The sequence below is a fragment of the Heloderma suspectum genome, chromosome 5, assembly GCF_057233095.1.
Source record: "Heloderma suspectum isolate Gila_16-S chromosome 5, 16-S_ref, whole genome shotgun sequence".
Lineage (NCBI taxonomy): Eukaryota > Metazoa > Chordata > Lepidosauria > Squamata > Helodermatidae > Heloderma > Heloderma suspectum.
Window position 1 is genome coordinate 221,603,887 of NC_139462.1, and position 18,416 is coordinate 221,622,302.

The window sequence follows — 18,416 nt, forward strand, 5'->3', positions numbered from 1 at the left end:
CTGCAACGAGGCCATTCTGTAATTGCATACAGATTAAATCAGTGACTTTTCCTTTTTTTTGTCCTGAGGGACTTGCAGTTCTCAAAGACAATCGATGCTAACATGTTGCCCTGGTCGCCAGCTTCTCTCTCTCCATTCTTTGCTCCGAGTTCTCATTGTGTTTCTGCATCTTGTCACTGGCTATTGTGTCTGATCCATTCTGGTTTTTTTTTTAAAAAACGGTGCTCAGGAACATGGTATCAGTGAAAATGTAGGTATAAATCTCCAAAATACGTACATACATACACATGTGCACATACACGAATGCAGGAACCGTTTCTTGGCAGAATGGGCCGGTTTGAAAGAGGAACCATGCAGCAAATGGCAGCATGGCACTAATGGAGTCCTTGATACAGTCCAGGTTGTAATAGTACCATCACACCTGTCTGCAAGTGGAAGTGATCTGGGATAGCTGTATGCGTGCCATGCAACCGGTGAATGTGCAGTGCTGATCATGCATGTCAGAAAGTGCATTGAATGTGCAGTTGACCCATGCATGGATTTTTATATGGCTTAAGCTGCAAGAACCTCTCAGTGGAGTTGGTCATATAATTTGGGGCAGATCTGATGGCAGTTTTCTTGGTTGGCCCAGCTCCTACTAAGACTGGGTGGCAAGATCCTGGCAGTGGCAAGAAAAAGATTACAATCCATGTCTTAATTGTCTTTTAAAGTTTTTATATTGTATTCTTAAATTTGTATTTTTTTTGCCAGGAGCCCACAGGACTTGTGTTTTGAGATGTGAAAACTCAGAAAAAATGCGAAAAAGCAGTTAATTTTTGTTTTCAGTGAATTTTTTTGTCCTTGGATAAAGTCAGGTTTAAAAAACCACATATTTCCCCGAATTTTTTTTTCCAGGCCTTCACATCTCATTTTGTGTTATGGGGCATCTATATAAATACAGTAAAGATGCAATCCTATTGATTGGGCTCTTCATAGAATCATAGAATAGTAGTGTTGGAAGGGGCCTACAAGGCCATCAAGTCCAACCCCCTGCTCAATGCAGGAACCCAAGTCAAAGCATCCCTGACAGATGGCTGCCCAGCCTCGTCTTGAATGCCTCCAGTGTAGGAGAGCTCACTACCTCCCTAGGTAGTTGGTTCCATTGTTGTATTGCTCTAACAGTCAGGAAGTTTTTCCTGATGTTCAGCCGGAATCTGGCTTCCTGTAACTTGAGCCCATTATTCTGTGTCCTGCATTCTGGGATGATCCAGAAGAGAGCCTGGCCTTCCTCTCTCTGACAGCCTTTCAAGTACTCGAAGAGCGCTATCCTATCTCCCCTCAGTCTTCTCTTCTCGAGGCTAAACATGCCCAGTTCTTTCAGTCTCTCTTCATAGGGCTTTGTTTCCAGTCCCCTGATCATCTTCGTTGCCTTCCTCTGAACCCTCCCTAGTTTGTCTTCATCAAATGTGGTGCCCAGAATTGGGTTCTTGCTGCTTAGAAGCCTCTGAACTTGGAGGCTTCCGAGATTCCTACACTCTGCTGGGGCAAAGCCGGCAGGGCGGGAAGAACAGTGGAGGCGATCTCTGCCGCCCCATTCTCTGAGTTTGGTGATTTTCACCAGATGGGCTTTTCAGGCTGTCTATTGAGGGTGCTTTGGAGGGGAGGGAAGGAGGCTGAGGATATCTTGTATCCTGGTCTCCTTTTCTCCCCATTCACCGGAATGCCCTCTTTCCCACTCCTCCAAGTTTGTTTACCAGCTTTGCTGCTGGTGCGGTTCTCTCCACGCCACCTGTGAAGGGCTGGGAGGTGGATCTCTGACTCCCCTTCTGAGGTCAGTGCTGCCTCTGTCCTTGGAGGGGTTTTGCAAGCAATCCTATGGTCCCTGGGACACTATCCAAGGGATCATACGATTGCTGTCTTAAGTAAGTTATATAAGTAAGCAAATAAAAGAGGTAGAGGCAAGTCTGGGGCAGAGCATGGGCAGCACGGAAATTCCCTTTGTCATTCAGACCAGAAAGCAAACATGACCCAGAAGCTTTCATAGGAAGAAAGGTGCTCTGAGATGGTTCTAATGAAATGGTGGGCTTCCAGGGCCCCAACACATCTGACCACATCTATCAATAGCAGTGGCTTACAGCCAGTGATGACAAGCATTTGGCTTTATAACAGTGACTTGCAGAAAAGTCCTTTTGCACATTGGTGGTTTCCTGAGCGACATACAATGTGGAGAAGGTTGCAGAATAAAGTCTAGCCTGAGGATATAGCAAACTCTTGTTTAATTCACTTTTAACACCTCTAATGAGCAATAAAAGTGGATTACATGCATGAGACATTTTTGCATGCAAGAATTCAGGCTGCTACTTTACATTTTTTAAAAAAACATTTTCTTGTTGGTCAGCAAAAGGAACTGAAGCTCAGGCAGAAAATATGAACATTAATTCTTGTTATTTCGATGTGCATGGCACTGTACAGAATAGCTTAAGTAACAAAAGTCAGCTCTGTGCCCCAAGCAGCCTCCAGTCTAAAAACTAGCAGTATGGGAGCCAGCAAAGGGCAAAGCAGCAAGGGTAACAAGCAGGATGTGCATATGATAAGGAAAGTAGGTCAGTGGCACACACTTTGCATGCAGAAGGTCTCAGGTTCAACCCCCCCCCCCCCCGCATCTCCAGGTTGGGCTAGGAGAAGCTCCTGCCTGAAACCCTGGAGAGCTTCTGCCAGACAAGGTTGACAATACCAGGCTAGATGGACCAAGGGTCTGACTTAGTATAAGGCGGCTTCCTATGTTCCTGTGAAGGAGCTTACTGTATTTTCTTTTGATGGTCATTTTGACTGCCTGTTGTGTGTCATTCAATAAGCTTCTCTTGCACACCTAGTGGCAGACAAATTATTTCACATGTTGTGAAAGAAAGATAAACCACTGTAGGTGGGTGTCCTTTGTCAGGAGTTGCCCTGTTAATTCTCTTGCATGTATCCACTTAAACGAATGGGCATTTATGAGAGCACACCACTGTGCACACCTTCCTTTCCTTTTTGTTAGGGAGAGGTTGCCATCAGGCGGTGCCCATTATTGGATGTCAGCAAGATATGAATGTTGAAAATCTGCAGCGTGGCCTAGCTTGCCCGATGGAGCTCAGAATATTCAAACACGCAAATAGGTAGGAGGGCAGAGGGAGAGGATTGGTCTGTTTACTGATTATGTCACTGGTGCTTACCTGTGCAGTTCTTTCCCTACTGCTATTGCTGGGGGGGCGGCACTTGGGAAGCCCTCTTAGGTGCAAAGCCATGTGTCTGTTACCACCTTCGCTCTCCCAATTTTAATGGCATCTCTTTTGCGTGCAATGATGAAGTGGTTCAGGAGGAGAAGGTGGACAGATTTGCACAATTGCAGGCGTCTGGAACATTATTTATTAAGTATTTCTATCCTGCTCCTCAGCCAAAAAGATTCCCAGAGCAGCTTACATGCAATCAGTAAAACAAGACAGTCTTTGCCTGCAGGCTTCCAATCTAAAAAGGCATAACATGCAAGGAAAAGGGATGGAAAGGGAAGAGGAAAAAATTAAGTAGTTTTTCAGCAGGGCTGGAGGCATGGCCCTGTTTTCCTTCCTCTCTTTCTCTGTACAGCCTGTTCTGGTAAGCAGTGTGAACCATTAATTTTATCCATTATTCATTTTTGAGCAAGCCCCAGTTTTTTATGCCCCACCCCCGGCAAAAAAAGGAGGCTGCCCCTATAGTTGAACTCCTCTCTCTCACCATTCCAAGTGGGCCTCTCTTACGTTTGTGGGCCCAGAGCCAAAGGCTGACTCCCCCCTGCCGGGGCTGGCTAAATTCAAGCCTATAGAGCCCTCTGTGTTCTAGTAGGTGAGTGTACACAGGCTCTGAACGATGCACTTTCCTTGGAAAGTCAAATGCTGTGCTGAGAAAAAATTCCGAGAATTTTGAAGGATGCAGTTAAATTGAATTTTAAGAAGCGTGCCTATGCTCCAGGGGGCGCTTTCTAATCATTTTGCAGCTGATAGTAAGTTTGACAGGGCTAAATCAATTTTTTACAGGTTCTGTGCATGGTACAAATAAACTGATAAATGTATTTGTCAATCTTTAGCGGAGAGTGTCACTAATTCACATTTTCGCTCTCCTTCCCATCCCCCCTCCATTTGCACATATCCAATCGGCTGGTTTCTCTAAAAGGCAACCTGTACACATGTGGCTGACAGCTGATTTATGATGATGTGTCAGCTTCTAAGTAGATCCTATTTGTACGAATCAAATGTCTTTCCCACAAGGAGCCACTCTGTATAGTTTACTTATCCATTTTAATTACAGGTGGGATAAACTAATGAGCAACTTTTGCATTGGAAGGGGGGCATTTGTTTTGCACAGGAATTGGAGCTGTTGTGCTGTCGGGTGCCTGTTTGACAGGTAGTCTGTTCACAACGTGAAATCTCCCTTGAATATTGAGATACTGAACTTTGGCGGTGCACGTTCAGGACATCGCTTACATTTCATGTTTGAGCATCGGTGCTGCCCTCTCACCCTTTTTTCAGAAGGGCCAGAAAAAATAGAAAACACTGTAATGTGAAGTCTTCTTGAGCATTAAGAGATCCCAATTAAACTGGGTATGTTTAACACATGAGCCAGTGTGAAGTAGCTGCTAGTCCAACTTCCCCTGACCTGGTGCCCTCAGTTGTATTGAAGTGCAACTCCCATAATCACCAGTGGCCATGCTGGCTGGGGATGATGGGAACTGCAGTCTTAACACATCTGGGGGGCATCAGGTTGGGGAAGGTTGGGCTAGAGTGTTGAATTTAGCCTGGGTGACCTTGGGCCAGTCACCGTGGGTTGGATCCAGATTTGTGCTGGACCAACCGTGCTGGCAGAATTGGACTTCCCTGTCCCCTCCTTCCCACGGCTGTCCCTCCAGCCCCCTGAAAGTGCTACACAGAGCCAGGAGACCATGCTGAATGGGGTGAGCTGTGGGTTGAGATGAGGGGGCATCCCGCAAAAGTAGGCAAAGGGACCTTCTGAAAGTAGAGCCCTTCCTCTTGCAAAAGGCAGATCCTGGATCCAGTCCCAGCTCTCAGCCTAGCCTACCTCACTGGGTTGTTGTGAAGATAAAGGTAGGGCTGGGATAAGTTATGCTGCCCTGAGTTCTTTGAAGGAAAGATATGATTAAAAATATGGAGGCTTGTTAGAGACTTGGATTCAGTCTCGTGAAATACTTAGGTGTCGGGAGGATCTGGAATCATAGAATGATTCATAGCCTTGAGAATTTCCTTTTTTAAAAGCTCCCACCCATATTCGACTCCTTTTCTCGCTAGCGTCACTTGCCATGGGACCTTACTGATATTGTTCTGAGTTTATTAAAATCAGCTTCCCTAAAATCCAGGGTAAGCGTTTGACTACACTTGGCTTTTGCTTCCCTTAGAACCAAGAACTCAAGTACAACATGGTCGCTTTCCCCCAGAGTTCCTGCAACTGCTACTTTATCTACTAAGTCATCTCTGTTGGTTAGGATCAAGTCAAGGATAGCCAATCCTCTAGTTCCTTCCTCTACTTTCTGTAGGAGGAAGTTATCCGCCACACAAGTCAGGAATTTCCTGGAGGGGCCATGTTTTGCAGAATTTGTCTCCCAACAAATATCGGGGAAATTGAAGTCCCCCATTATTACTACATCATGCTTCCTTAAAACATTGGCTATTTGCTTTTCAAAAGTTTCATCCTTGTCTTCTCCTTGATTGGGTGTCCGGTAGTAGACTCCGACCACCAGGTTCCTTTTATTCTTTGCTCCATTTATTTTGATCCAGATGCTCTCGATGGGGCTATCAAGCTCATCCTCCTGTATTTCTGTGCAGAGATACGTATTTTTCACATATAGTGCAACCCCACCTCCCTTTCTGTTTCTCCTGTTGTTTATGAACAAGTTATATCCTTCAACTGCTGTATTCCAGTCATGAGAGTCATCTCACCAAATTTCAGTTATACCTATCAAGTCATAATTTCCCCCTTGAATTAAGAGTTCAAGTTCATTCTCTTTGTTTCCCATACTCTAGGCATTAGTATATAGACATAGAAGACCATGTGCTTCATAGTCTGGCTTTCTTCCTACATGTGTCTGTTATTATTGGGTGCTATTAGAGCTGTTCTCTCTGTTGCAGTGCATGAGCCTACGTCCATTGTTACCCCCAACATTACATCTCCCTTCCCCGTAGGATTCATTTTAAAGCCCTCCTGATGAAGTTCTTCATGCTGTTGCCAAACACATTCTTCCCATCCTTTGTGAGGTGCAACCCATCCCTTGCCAACAGCCCATCTTCCAGGAAGTATAGCCCGTGGTCCCAGAATCCAAATCTCTCTCGTCAGCACCACCTTCGTAGCGAGTCATTCACCCGAACTATTTTTCGTTCCCTTTCTATCCCTCTTCTAACTACTGGAAGGATGGATGAGAAAACTATCTGGGCCCCAAAGTTCTTGAGTTTCCTTCCCAAAGCTTCAAAGTCTGACGTGATTTCTTCGTAGCTCTGCTTGGCGGTATCATTTGTTCCCACATGGATGAGAAGAAAGAGATACCTGTCAGTGGGCTTTATGAGTGCAGGCAACCTTTCAGTCATGTCCCTAATCCGTCCTCCTGGGAGACAACATACCTGGCGAGTCCACGGGTCTTCATGACATACTTGGGTCTCGATCCCACGCAGCAAGGAGTCTCCCACTACTACCACTCTTTTCTTCTTCTTGTAGGCCTGGGTTTCATCGCCTCTGTGTGACTGACCTTCAGCCTCTTGCTCACTCTCATGCAGGTTTCCCTGTGATTCTTCCTCTGCAGGCTTTCCTCCAGTCTCATCCCCAAGTACCTGGAATCGGTTCCACAGCTCTACTGCTTCCACTGGTGCAGAGTGGCGTCTAGTTCTTCTTCTCCTAACTGTCACCCTTTTCCAAGGAGTATCCTCAACTCCATTTTTCTTCTCCTCAGCATTTCCCACTTCTGCCTCATCTTGCTGTTGCTCTTCAAGCTTCTGGTCTTCCCTTTGCTGCTGTAGTTCCCCCATTCTGTCCAAGAACTCTTCGTGTTCTCTTATTCCCCGGAGGGTCGACAGTCGCTGCTCCAGTCCACCTACTTTTTCTTCCAGCAGCGTGATCAACTTGCACTTGTTGCATGTGTAGGCCATGTTGTTCTCAGGCAAGAAAACAAACATTGCACACACCTTGCAGGTCACCACCACTGGAGAGTCTTGTCCTTCCATAGCCTCTTTTCCCTTTTTGTGTCTAGCTTTGTGATTGTTCTAGACTAGCCTGTGCCTGCTCCTCTACTCAGTAGAGGTTAAAAGCAGAGTCCCACTGGTGTGGAAGTGTGTGTTACAAGACAAATAAATGAAAAAACCAAGTTAGTTAAAAAAGAAAAAAAAATGTTAGGGGCCTCCCGCTTGACCTCCCCTGCCAAACTCCCCTGGCCAACTCCTGTTTGCTCCCCCTGTCTGCTCACTCTGGTTGCTCACTCTCTGGGAGCTTGCTTGCTTGCTTCTGTAGTCCTTGGACCAGCTGGAGCAGCTTGCTCTGCTCAGCTGGGAGGCGGGAAACAGACCGAAGCTTCCTGCCCACTCAGCTGCTGGGAGTACTCAGGCCACCCCCCCCCATTTCAGTTGGAGCTCTCAGAAGCACCTGGTGAGCTCACAGCCACTCTTACCTCATAAGAGGTAAGAGGTACCTCGCAGCCCACTTGCCTCTTAGCCTCTGTCTCCTTTGTCTCCTTTGTCTCTTCTACCACTGCAACTCCCCTGGCCAACTCCTGTTTGCTCCCCCCCTGTTTGCTCCCCCCCTGTTTGCTCCCCCCCTGTTTGCTCGCTCTGGTCGCTTGTTCTCTGTTTGCTCCCCCTGTTTGCTCGCTCTGATCGCTTGCTCTCTGTTTGCTCCCCCTGTTTGCTCGCTCTGGTCGCTTGCTCCCCCTGTTTGCTCTCCCTGTTTGCTCCCCCTGTTTGCTCCCCCTGGTCGCTTGCTCTCTGTTCGCTTGCTTGCTTCTGTAGTCCCTGGAGCAGCTTGCTCTGCTCTGCTCTGCTCAGCTGGGAGGCGGGAAACTGGGAGGCGGGAATCTGTGTGTGGCTGCTTTGTGTGCCGAACTACTGAACTGCAGGTGGCAGTCTTCTTAGTGGAGAACCTTCTGGACTGACTCCTCCCCCCCTCAGCCAGGCTCATCATTGGATCTTTCTGGGTGAAAAGGTGTATAAAGGGCCTTGTTTTCCAGCTGACGCTTGCTTGAGCAACAAGGTCTACCTGAGCTCTGGTGCGTCTTGTGTTCCTAATATTGCACTTGGATTCTGACTCCTGGCTCAGTCTCTGGCCCTGCCTTCTGTTTTGTCTTCTGATTTTGATTGCTCTTTTATCCTGACACCTGGCTTGCGTTCTGGTTGTGCTTTCTGGTATGTCCTTGGATCCTGACTGCAATATAGTTCTGACTCCTGGCTTCTACTCTTTGGTCCTACCTTGTGGTTTGTCCTTCGGTCCTGATTTGCTCTTTGATCCTAAGTTGTGACTTGTTTCTTCCTCCTAGTTTGCCTTTGGGTCGTAATAACCAGCTTGTCCCATGGCTTCTGGTTCATGGTTCATCTCATACTGCTGTTCATGACCCAGCCCTGACACTAGGGGCTTCTGCGCATGGGGCTTTTATCCTGCAATCAAGATTGGTTACACATGGAAGTTTGTGGGCCCTTTACATGATGTCGCCACCCTCCAGGGCCTCTCCTGTACTTTGTGATCATTTCCACGGCTTTATTTGCAATGGGGATAATGACCTATTAAAAATGGCAGTTTGAATCTAAGCATGTAATGACGGAGTTGCGCTATAACAGCAGTGTCATCTGATGGCTGTATAATGAAACATATAGAACTTGCAGATAAAGGCAGTCCCCAGGGGAAAAAAAGAGGAAGCGCGTGTGAAGGAGCCAGTCTTAATCCTGCAAAGAATCCAGAAGCAGAAGCCCCGGTAAAGTTGCGGGATAAAAAGCCTGGTGTGGAGGAGCCCTAGGACTGTATATGATCCTGCATCAGACCTTCTTTAAGGCATAGACAGAAGGAGGGGTGAATAATACCAGCCCCTGCAATTAGTTAGCAGTATGAAGCCACTGGATTGGCCACTAGATATGGTATAGAGAACAGGAACCTGGTTTTCAGCCCTTGCTTGGTCAACAGAGCACTATCTTCTGTTCCCTGCACTCCAGCCTCCAGCTCAGGGGTGGGGAGGGTGTGGCCCTCCCGGTGTTGTTGGAGTGCAGCTCTCAACATCTGTCACCACTGGCTATGCTGGCTCGGGCTGATGGGGGCTGCAGTCCAACAGCCTCTGGAGGGCCGCCACCCCCCCCCCCCCCCCGCTCTACCTCAGGCCCCTTGTTATGTTTCTAGGAGGGAACAGCAAGGATCTTGGGCTGGAAAACATCCTGAGTCTAGATTTGGGTATGGCTGCCTACACTCCTGGCCTAACCCTGTCCATTATCAGTTTGAATGTAGAGGATGAGAGGTGGCTCATTGCTGAGGACCACATTGTGGAACTGCAGCTCTGTGAAGAACCTCTAAGCAACCCTCGTTGCACACCATGCAGAACTAGATCAATCAAGACTGCATTTATTGTGTGTCCCCCCCCCCCCCCCCCGCCGAAAGCAAACTTTGTTTAGTTTTCACATTAAGGCTAAACTTGGTTTCTAGGTCTGTGTAATGAAAGACCGGAACTGCTCGAGTGATCTTTTCATATTAAAAGAGCACTTCAGATTTAAATAGTTCCATTACATTTATCAAGGGCTCGGAATATTTGTGCTCCAGATGGAGTCCATCAAGCTAGTTACTAAATGTGTGATTATTCCTGTTGATGCTGATGCAAAGCTCTGGTGAAAGTTCATCCCAGCATCTGAAGTTGGAATTGACTGATAAGGGTGAATATGGACAGAAATGAAAAAACACATTTGTGATATTCACTCCATGAAAACTGGTGAGACGCTTGATCCTTACACTGTGTGTGTGTGTGTGTGTGTGTGTATTCTCTCTCTCTCACGTACATATTTCTTTCTTTCTGGATCAGTTTTCCCCAAAATAGGCAGGGATCTTTCCCGCAATTGTAGGATAGCCCTGTTAACATTGCCTTCCAGTGACACCCGCCCCCTTTTGCTTAGCCAATCAAGGCTCAGGGATAGGATTGTGCTTTCCAGGCAATGGTGATGCCTCTGGCATTCTCCTGGAAGAGTAGTATAGTCTGCATCAGGGAATCCCAATGCATCCTTACTCTCTTCCTTGGGGTGATGTTGCTGGCCATTTCTTTGCAAGGAGAGGACGTACTAACGCTGCTCAGCACCCCTCCAGTCTTGACTCTGATGGGCATAAATTGGTGGGTGGAGAGACATCCAAATCAGAGGCTTAATTTTTTTAAAAGACACACTTCAGGCCCAATTGGCATTGAGTATACCCTGGCATTGAGTTGGGGAAGTGAAACAAAAAAGTGGCTTTTAAAGAAATGAATCTCAGGGCTATTTTGAATGTTGCAATTTGAATGTGGGAACTGATTATTGAGTATATACCTAGTCATCTCTCAATGGCACAGACATATAGCATCATTTTGTTCGCTTGCAAAATACTATACATGAGCAGAGACCTGGAAATGTTTTGCCTCCTCTTGAATTCATTTTGCAGCCATGGAAGCACAAAATCCCCTTAGTGGCAGGTACTTCTATGAAGAGCCTGTAGCTTCAGTGGTAGGCATGCATGCAGAAGGTCTTAGGTTCAGTCCCCAGCATCTCTAGCTGAGAGAAGCTTGGGTAGCAGGATAGCAGAAAAGAGCTCTGCTTGGGACTTTGGAAAACTGCTACTACTTAGTGTAGACCAGAGGTTCTCAAACTGTGGCCCATGGACCACTGGTGGTCTGTGAGCTCCATTCAGGTCATCTGTGGAAAGGTTGCAGAACAGTTGAGAACATCTAAACTTGGCCCTGCACTTGGTTGGTTTTTTCTGATGATAGAGATTGAGGCTGTTTTCTGATGATAGAGATTAAGGCTGTTTTGACTAGGAACACATTGAACAGGCTAACAAGGCCTTGGCCCAAGGGTCCATGATTTTCATAATATGGTCCTGGTGCAGTCTACTTGTTTTTCCCTAAAAAATTGCCAGTTAAAGGGACCATTCCCAGTAGCCTGGCCTAGGACCCGTGATTTGCATAATATGGCTTTGTTTTTTTATGATGGTGTTGGGTGCCGGCGAATTTTTAAAAATTAAAATATGAGTTATGTATGAGTTGTCTTTGATTTGCAGAACAACAACTACAAAGTTTAAATCGTTCACTGAGACCTCCAGTAATTTTCAAGCAGTCTATGGAAAGAAAAGTTTGAGAACCACCACCCAAGACTATTGGGCTAGATGGACCAGCGGCCTAACTCTGTATAAGATAGTTGCATAAGGTGAGGTTTCTAAGCATAGGCACAATACATAAGCAGTACTATACATGTGTGTCCTGTACTATACATGTGTCCTAGCATTATGTAGCATATTTCAAATCTTCAAAGCATTTCACATGGTCATGGGGCTGTCTGCGGAGCTGCTGCAACTGTATGGCCCCATACTTACCCCCGAGCTGGAGGAAGAGAGAATCAAGATTCTGTTACCCAGGCCCCCCAAAAGCAGCTCTCTCCTCTGCCACAGGATTGCAGCCATTGCTCAGCCATACTGGGGCTGGTCAGTGGCAGCAGAATGGGCTGGATCCAGCAATGAAATCATCACGCATCTCCAGGATAATGTTTCCGCCCTCTCACAGAGCAGGGTGGAGGTGGCAACAGGATGGGCGGCGTCCCTGGAAGGGACTATCTGGGTAGATGCTGTGAACTCCTCTGTAGTCGGACTTAGTAGTCGGTTCCGGAAGACTTCCCCAGAATTTTGCCAATTGGCAAATAATTAATGGTTTTAAATAGAGCTGCAACAAAATATGGGATAGTGGTAGTGGTTGGGGGTTGTGTTTCATGAAAGCTTTTGCCTCCTAAAAAAGAGCTCCAGTTTGGGCTGACTTTTCAGGGGATGTGCTAATAGAAGCAAAGGCATTTGCTCATTGTGCATGGGGGTGGGGGATGGTTGTGGGGGAGGGAGGGTGTCCCTGCATTGTCAAGATAACCAGGAAGTACTCCTTGCCTCCTGCACTGTGCTGCAGTGGCTGGATTGCCCACCCTTGCAAGAAGGTAAGATGACAGGGAAAATGTCCCCACATTTCTGAAACAACCAGGCGATCCTCCCTGTCTTGCTGTGTTGTGTTGGCTTCATTGTCCAACTATCCCCATGTTGCAGAGGCATCTGTGTGACGCTCCCTGTCTTGTAGTGCTGTGAAAGTGGGCAATAAAACCACCATAGTGCAGTATTGGAAGGCAGGGAGTGTTGCCTGATTGCCTCAGCGATGTGGCTTCATTTGTTTTCTGTCCCTAGATGATCTCTGATTGGGTGGGATCATGTAGTGAGGGAGAAGAAAATGGTACTGTAGAAGCAGCAGCAAAGGGAAAACACAGTGGCAGTGAATAGCCACCCCCCACCCCCGTATGTGGTGTGGTACCACAGGGATGTATAGATTCCCCACCTTCTGCTCCAGTGGGGAATCCGCGCGGAGCGGTTCTGCTCGCGAGGATTCCGCTGAGCCGAGGGCTGCCCCATTCCGCCGTCCACATGCCTCAGATTCCCCCATTTTCTTCCCGGCTCCCCAAACTTACATAAATAATTCCATAAGTGCCACTGAAAAATCCTTTCCGCGCACCTACCGTCGGTCTCCGTAAGCCTCAGGTCATAGGGAAAATGCCTATTTATTTTCGTAAAAAGGGTAAAGCCCTTCGCGGGGATTCCCCATGTAACTTCTGGTCACCTGACCTGGCCTGACACCTCATCTGACCTCACCTCCACAGACAATAAACAGAAAAGATGGAGGATTTCCATGGACTTCATGACTCAGCCCCAGCGAAAGAAAGCTCGTAAAATGGGTAAAGCCATTCACGTTCTTCTTCCATTTCCGATTTACGGATTTATTTTCGTAATTGTTTTCGTAAAATCCACGATTCGGTGGACAAAAAAAAAAGGGGGTCTGTGTGAGCTCCGGTCCGACCGGGCTGCTCCGTTCTGAGCAGGATTTGTCAGAATCCGGCCCCATTTAAAATTCGTGCGGAATTCTCTGACGTCCCTAGGTACCCCTTGAAAATCCCCTTTTCATTTCAAAAATGTTTATGGGTGTAGCTGCAGTTTAAAGTTCCTAATTTAAAGTTCCTATACTAATGCCCAGAGTATGGGAAACAAACAGAACGAACTTGAACTCTTAATACAGGAGGGAAATTATGACTTGTTAGGTGTAACTGAGACTTGGTGGGATGACTCTCATGACTGGAATACAGCAGTTGAAGGATATAACTTGTTCAAAAAGAACAGGAGGAACAGAAAGGGAGGTGGGGTTGCACTGTATGTGAAAAATACATATCTCTGCACAGAAATACAGGAGGATGAGCTTGATAGCCCCATCGAGAGCATCTGGATCAAAATAAATGGAGCAAAGAATAAAAGGAACCTGCTGGTCGGAGTCTACTACTGGCCACCCAATCAAGGAGAAGACGAGGGTGAAACTTTTGAAAAGCAAATAGCCAATGTTTTAAGGAAGCATGATGTAGTAGTAATTGTTGTTGTTCAGTCGTGTCCGACTCTTCGTGACCCCATGGACCATAGCACGCCAGGCCTTCCTGTCCTGCGTTCTCTCCCGGAGTGTGCTCAAGTACATATTCATTGCATTGGTGATACTATCTAGCCATCTCGTCCTCTGCCATCCCCTTCTCCTTTTGCCTTCAATCTTTCCCAGCATCAGGGTCTTTTCCAGAGAGTTTTCTCTTCGCATTAGGTGGCCAAAATATTTCAGCTTCAGGATCTGTCCTTCCAATGAGCACTCAGGGTTGATTTCCTTTAGGATGGACTGATTTGACCTCCTTGCAGTCCAGGGGACTCGTAAGAGTCTTCTCCAGCACCACAGTTCGAAAGCATCAATTCTTCGGCGCTCAGCCTTCCTTATAGTCCAGCTCTCACAGCCATATGTTGCTACTGGGAAACCATAGCTTTGATTAGACGGACCTTTGTCGGCAAGGTGATGTCTCTGCTTTTTACTATGCTGTCTAGGTTTGCCATAGCTTTCCTCCCAGGGAGCAAATGCCCTTTAATTTCATGGTTACAGTCACCATCTGCGGTGATCTTGGCGCCCAAGAAAGTAAAATCTGTCACTGCTTCCAATTCTTCCCCTTCTATATGCCAGGAAGTGATGGGGCCAGATGCCATGATCTTCATTTTTTTAATGTTGAGTTTCAAACCAACTTTTTCACTCTCCTCTTTCACCCTCAACAAGAGGCTCTTGAGATCCTCTTCGCTTTCTGCCATTAGGGTGGTATCATCTGCATATCGGAGGTTGTTGATAATTCTCCCAGCAATCTTAATTCCGACCTGTGATTCATCCAACCCGGCGTTTCTCATGATGTACTCTGCATATAAGTTAAACAAGCAGGGTGACAATATGCAGCCTTGTCGTACTCCTTTCCCAATTTTGAACCACTCGGTTGTTCCATGTCTGGTTCTTACTGTTGCTTCTTGACCCTCGTATAGGTTTCTCAGGAGACAGGTATGGTGGTCTGGTACTCCCATTACTTTAAGAATTTGCCACAGTTTGTTGTGATCCACACAATCAAAGGCTTTAGCGTAGTCAATGAAGCAGAAATAGACGTTTTTCTGGAATTCTCTTGCTTTCTCCATGATCCAGCGAAAGTTGGTGATTTGATCTCTAGTTCCTCTGCCTCTTCGAAACCCCGCTTGTACTTCCGGTAGTTCTCGGTTCACATACTGCTGAAGCCTAGCTTGTAGGATTTTCAGCATCACCTTGCTGGCATGTGAAATGAGCGCAATTGTGCGGTAGTTTGAACACTCTTTGGCGTTGCCCTTCTTTGGAATTGGAATGTAAACTGACCTTTTCCAGTCTTGCGGCCATTATTGAGTGTTCCAAATTTGTTGGCATATTGAATGCAGCACTTTAACAGCATCATCTTTTAGGATTTGAAATAGCTCAGCTGGAATACTGTCATCTCCGCTAGCTTTGTTGTTACTAATGCTTCCTAAGGCCCACTTGACTTCACCCTCTAGGATGTTCGGCTCAAGTTCAGTGACCGCACTATCATGGCTAACAGGGACATTCAGATCTTTCCTGTATAGTTCTTCTGTGTATTCTTGCCACCTCTTCTTAATCTCATCTGCTTCTGTTAGGTCCCTGCCTTCTTTGTCCTTTATCATGCCTGTCTTTGCACAAAACATTCCCTTGAGATCTCCAATTTTTTTGAAGAGATCTCGTCTTTCCCATTCTGTTGTTTTCCTCGATTTCTTTGCATTGTTCATTGAAGAAGGCCTTCTGGTCTCTCCTTGCTATTTTCTGGAACTCTGCATTCAGTTGGATATATCTTCCCCTCTCTCCCTTGCTTTTCGCTTCCCTTCTTTCCTCAGCTACTTGTAAAGCTTCATCAGACAGCCACTTGGCTTTCTTGCATTTCTTTTTCTTTGGGATGGATTGAGTTGCTGCCTCCTGAACAATGTTACGGACCTCCGTCCATAGTTCCTCAGGCACTCTGTCTATCAGGTCTAATCCCTGAAATCTATTCCTCACCTCCACTGTATATTCATCAGGGATATGATTTAGGTCATACCTGAATGGTTTAGTGGTTTTCCCTACATTCTTCAATTTCAGCCGAAATTTTGCAACAAGAAGCTCATGATCTGAGCCACAGTCAGCTCCAGGTCTTGTTTTTACTGACTGTATAGAGCTTCTCCATCTTTGGCTGCAAAGGACATAATCAGTCTGATTTCAGTATTGACCATCTGGTGATGTCTATGTGTAGAGTCGTCTCTTGTGCTGTTGGAAAAGAGTGTTTGCTATGATCAGCGTGTTCTCTTGGCAAAACTCTATTAGCTTTTGTCCTGCTTCATTTTGTACACCAAGGCCATGCCTGCCTGTTACCCCGGTGATTTCTTGACTTCCTAATTTAGCATTCCAATCCCCTATGATGCAGAGGACATCTTTTTTTGGTGTTAGTTCTAGAAGGTGTTGTAATGTAGTAGTAATGGGGGACTTCAATTTCCCCGATATTTGTTGGGAGACAAATTCTGCAAAACGTGGCCCCTCCAGGAAATTTCTGACTTCTGTGGCGGATAACTTCCTCCTACAGAAAGTAGAGGAACGAACTAGAGGATCGGCTATCCTTCACTTGATCCTAATGAACAGAGATGACTTAGTGGATAAAGTAGCAGTTACAGGAACTCTGGGGGAAAACCAGGTGCAGGGAATGCTGATCAGATTTGCAGGTGACACCAAATTGGGCGGGATAGCTAATACTTTGGAAGACAGAAACAAAATTCAAAGTGATCTGGATAGACTGGAACGCTGGGCAGAAAACAACAGAATGACATTTAATAGGGAGAAATGCCAAGTTCTGCACCTAGGAAAAAGAAACCAAATGCACAGTTACAAGATGGGGGATACGTGGCTGAAAAACACTACAAGCGAGAAGGATCTTGGAATTGTTGTCGATCACAAGCTGAAGATGAGCCAACAATGTGATGTGGCTGCAAAAAAGGCAAATGCTCTTTTGGGCTGCATTAATAGTAGCATAGCTTCCAAATCCCGGGAAGTACTAGTTCCCCTCCACTCAGCACTGGTTAGGCCTCATCTGGAGTACTGTGTCCAGTTCTGGGCACCACACTTTAAGAAGGATGCATATAAACTGGAGAGGGTTCAGAGGAGGGCAACAAAGATGATCAGAGGACTGGAAACAAAGCCCTATGAAGAGAGACTGAAAGAACTGGGCATGTTTAGCCTTGAGAAGAGAAGACTGAGGGGAGATATGATAGCACTCTTCAAGTACTTGAAAAGTTGTCACAGAGAGGAAGGCCAGCATCTCTTCTTGATCATCCCAGAGTGCAGGACATGGAATAATGGGCTCAAGTTACAGGAAGCCAGATTCCTGCTGAACATCAGGAAAACCTTCCTGACTGTTAGAGCAATACGACAATGGAACCAATTACCTAGGGAGGTGGTGGGCTCTCCCACGCTGGAGGCGTTCCTGCATTGAGCAGGGGGTTGGACTCGATGGCCTTGTAGGCCCCTTCCAACCCTACTGTTCTATGATTCTATGAAAGTTCCTTCAGTGGGACATTTGGGTTTCAGTTCAAATAAAATATTAATTGCAAAGCATCCTTATGTTAGAAATGCGTTGATTCAGTAGTGTCACTCCTGTAAAACAAGGGTTTGGTTGATTTTTCAGTCTCTTGTTGCAAAAGATGAAAAGAGATACCTTACCTTATTTTTCAGATAACTGAGCCTGACAACATTGTATACTAAAATTAGTGCAAGTAAAATGATATTTCTGCACTACAGATATATACTGGTTTTATATCATTTGTAGTTGTTGCTGTTGCTGCTGTTCCTGAAGAATCTTGGGAATTGTAGTTTGATGAAGATGCTGATTGATGATCCTTAATCCCCCCTCCGAACTTGAAACCTAGGATTCCCTAAGAAGAGGTGATGATGGTTAGACCAGTTTCATTCATTTATTCATCCTATTTCTGTACCACCCAATAGCCAAAGTTCTCTGGATGGTATACGAAAAATCAGAACCCTAAAATACAGCATAATAAAAATAATATAAAACCTTCAACTTACAGAAATTTAAAATAAATTGAAAAAGCTAAAAACAATGGCAATAAAATATTAGGACCTGATTAAAAAAAAAACCCTCATATTAAAAAGCCCCATCATAGGCTGTCAAATGCCTGGGGGTAGAGAAAAGTCATAACCTGGTGCTGAAAAGATGACAGTGTTGGTGCCAGGAGAGCATTCCACAATCCGGAATGCAATTTATAAGAGTTTCTTATGTAGGTGCTAGTGTGACTCAGTGGATAGGACAGTGCACCTGTGCTTTTAACTGTTGTGCAGAAGTGGGAGGATGAACGGACCATAGTTTAGTGGCAGAACACAAGCTTTGCATTTGGAAGGTTTCAGGCTAAGTTCCTGCCATCTCCCCTTAAAACCATCAGGTAAGCAGATGCGAAAGACCCCTGTTTATCTGACACCTTAGAATCATAGAATCATAGAATAGTAGGGTTGGAAGGGGCCTACAAGGCCATCGAGTCCAACCCCCTGCTCAATGCAGGAACCCAAGTCAGAGCATCCCTGACAGATGGCTGTCCAGCCTCATCTTGAATGCCTCCAGTGTGGGAGAGCCCACCACCTCCCTAGGTAATTGGTTCCATTGTCGTATTGCTCTAACAGTCAGGACATTTTTCCTGATGTTCAGCTGGAATCTGGCTTCCTGTAACTTGAGCCCATTATTCCATGTCCTGCACTCTGGGATGATCAAGAAGAGATGCTGGCCTTCCTCTCT

The 18,416-nt window shown here is 46.0% G+C and overlaps 1 protein-coding gene across 9 annotated transcripts in view; it reads left to right on the forward strand.

Moving 5' to 3' along the window:
• Window positions 1-18,416, forward strand: part of XYLB (xylulokinase) — a 139,231-nt gene that overhangs the window by 49,405 nt on the left and 71,410 nt on the right. Inside the window, exons 16-17 of one of the 9 annotated variants that reach the window (XR_014792462.1) lie at window positions 11,254-11,399; window positions 12,876-12,950. The exons of 7 other annotated variants lie outside the window; for them this stretch is intronic. The gene's annotated coding sequence lies outside the window, so the exon portion shown is untranslated. The remainder of the gene's footprint in view (window positions 1-11,253; window positions 11,400-12,875; window positions 12,951-18,416) is intronic. One more of the 9 variants, XR_014792463.1, reaches the window with a different exon arrangement.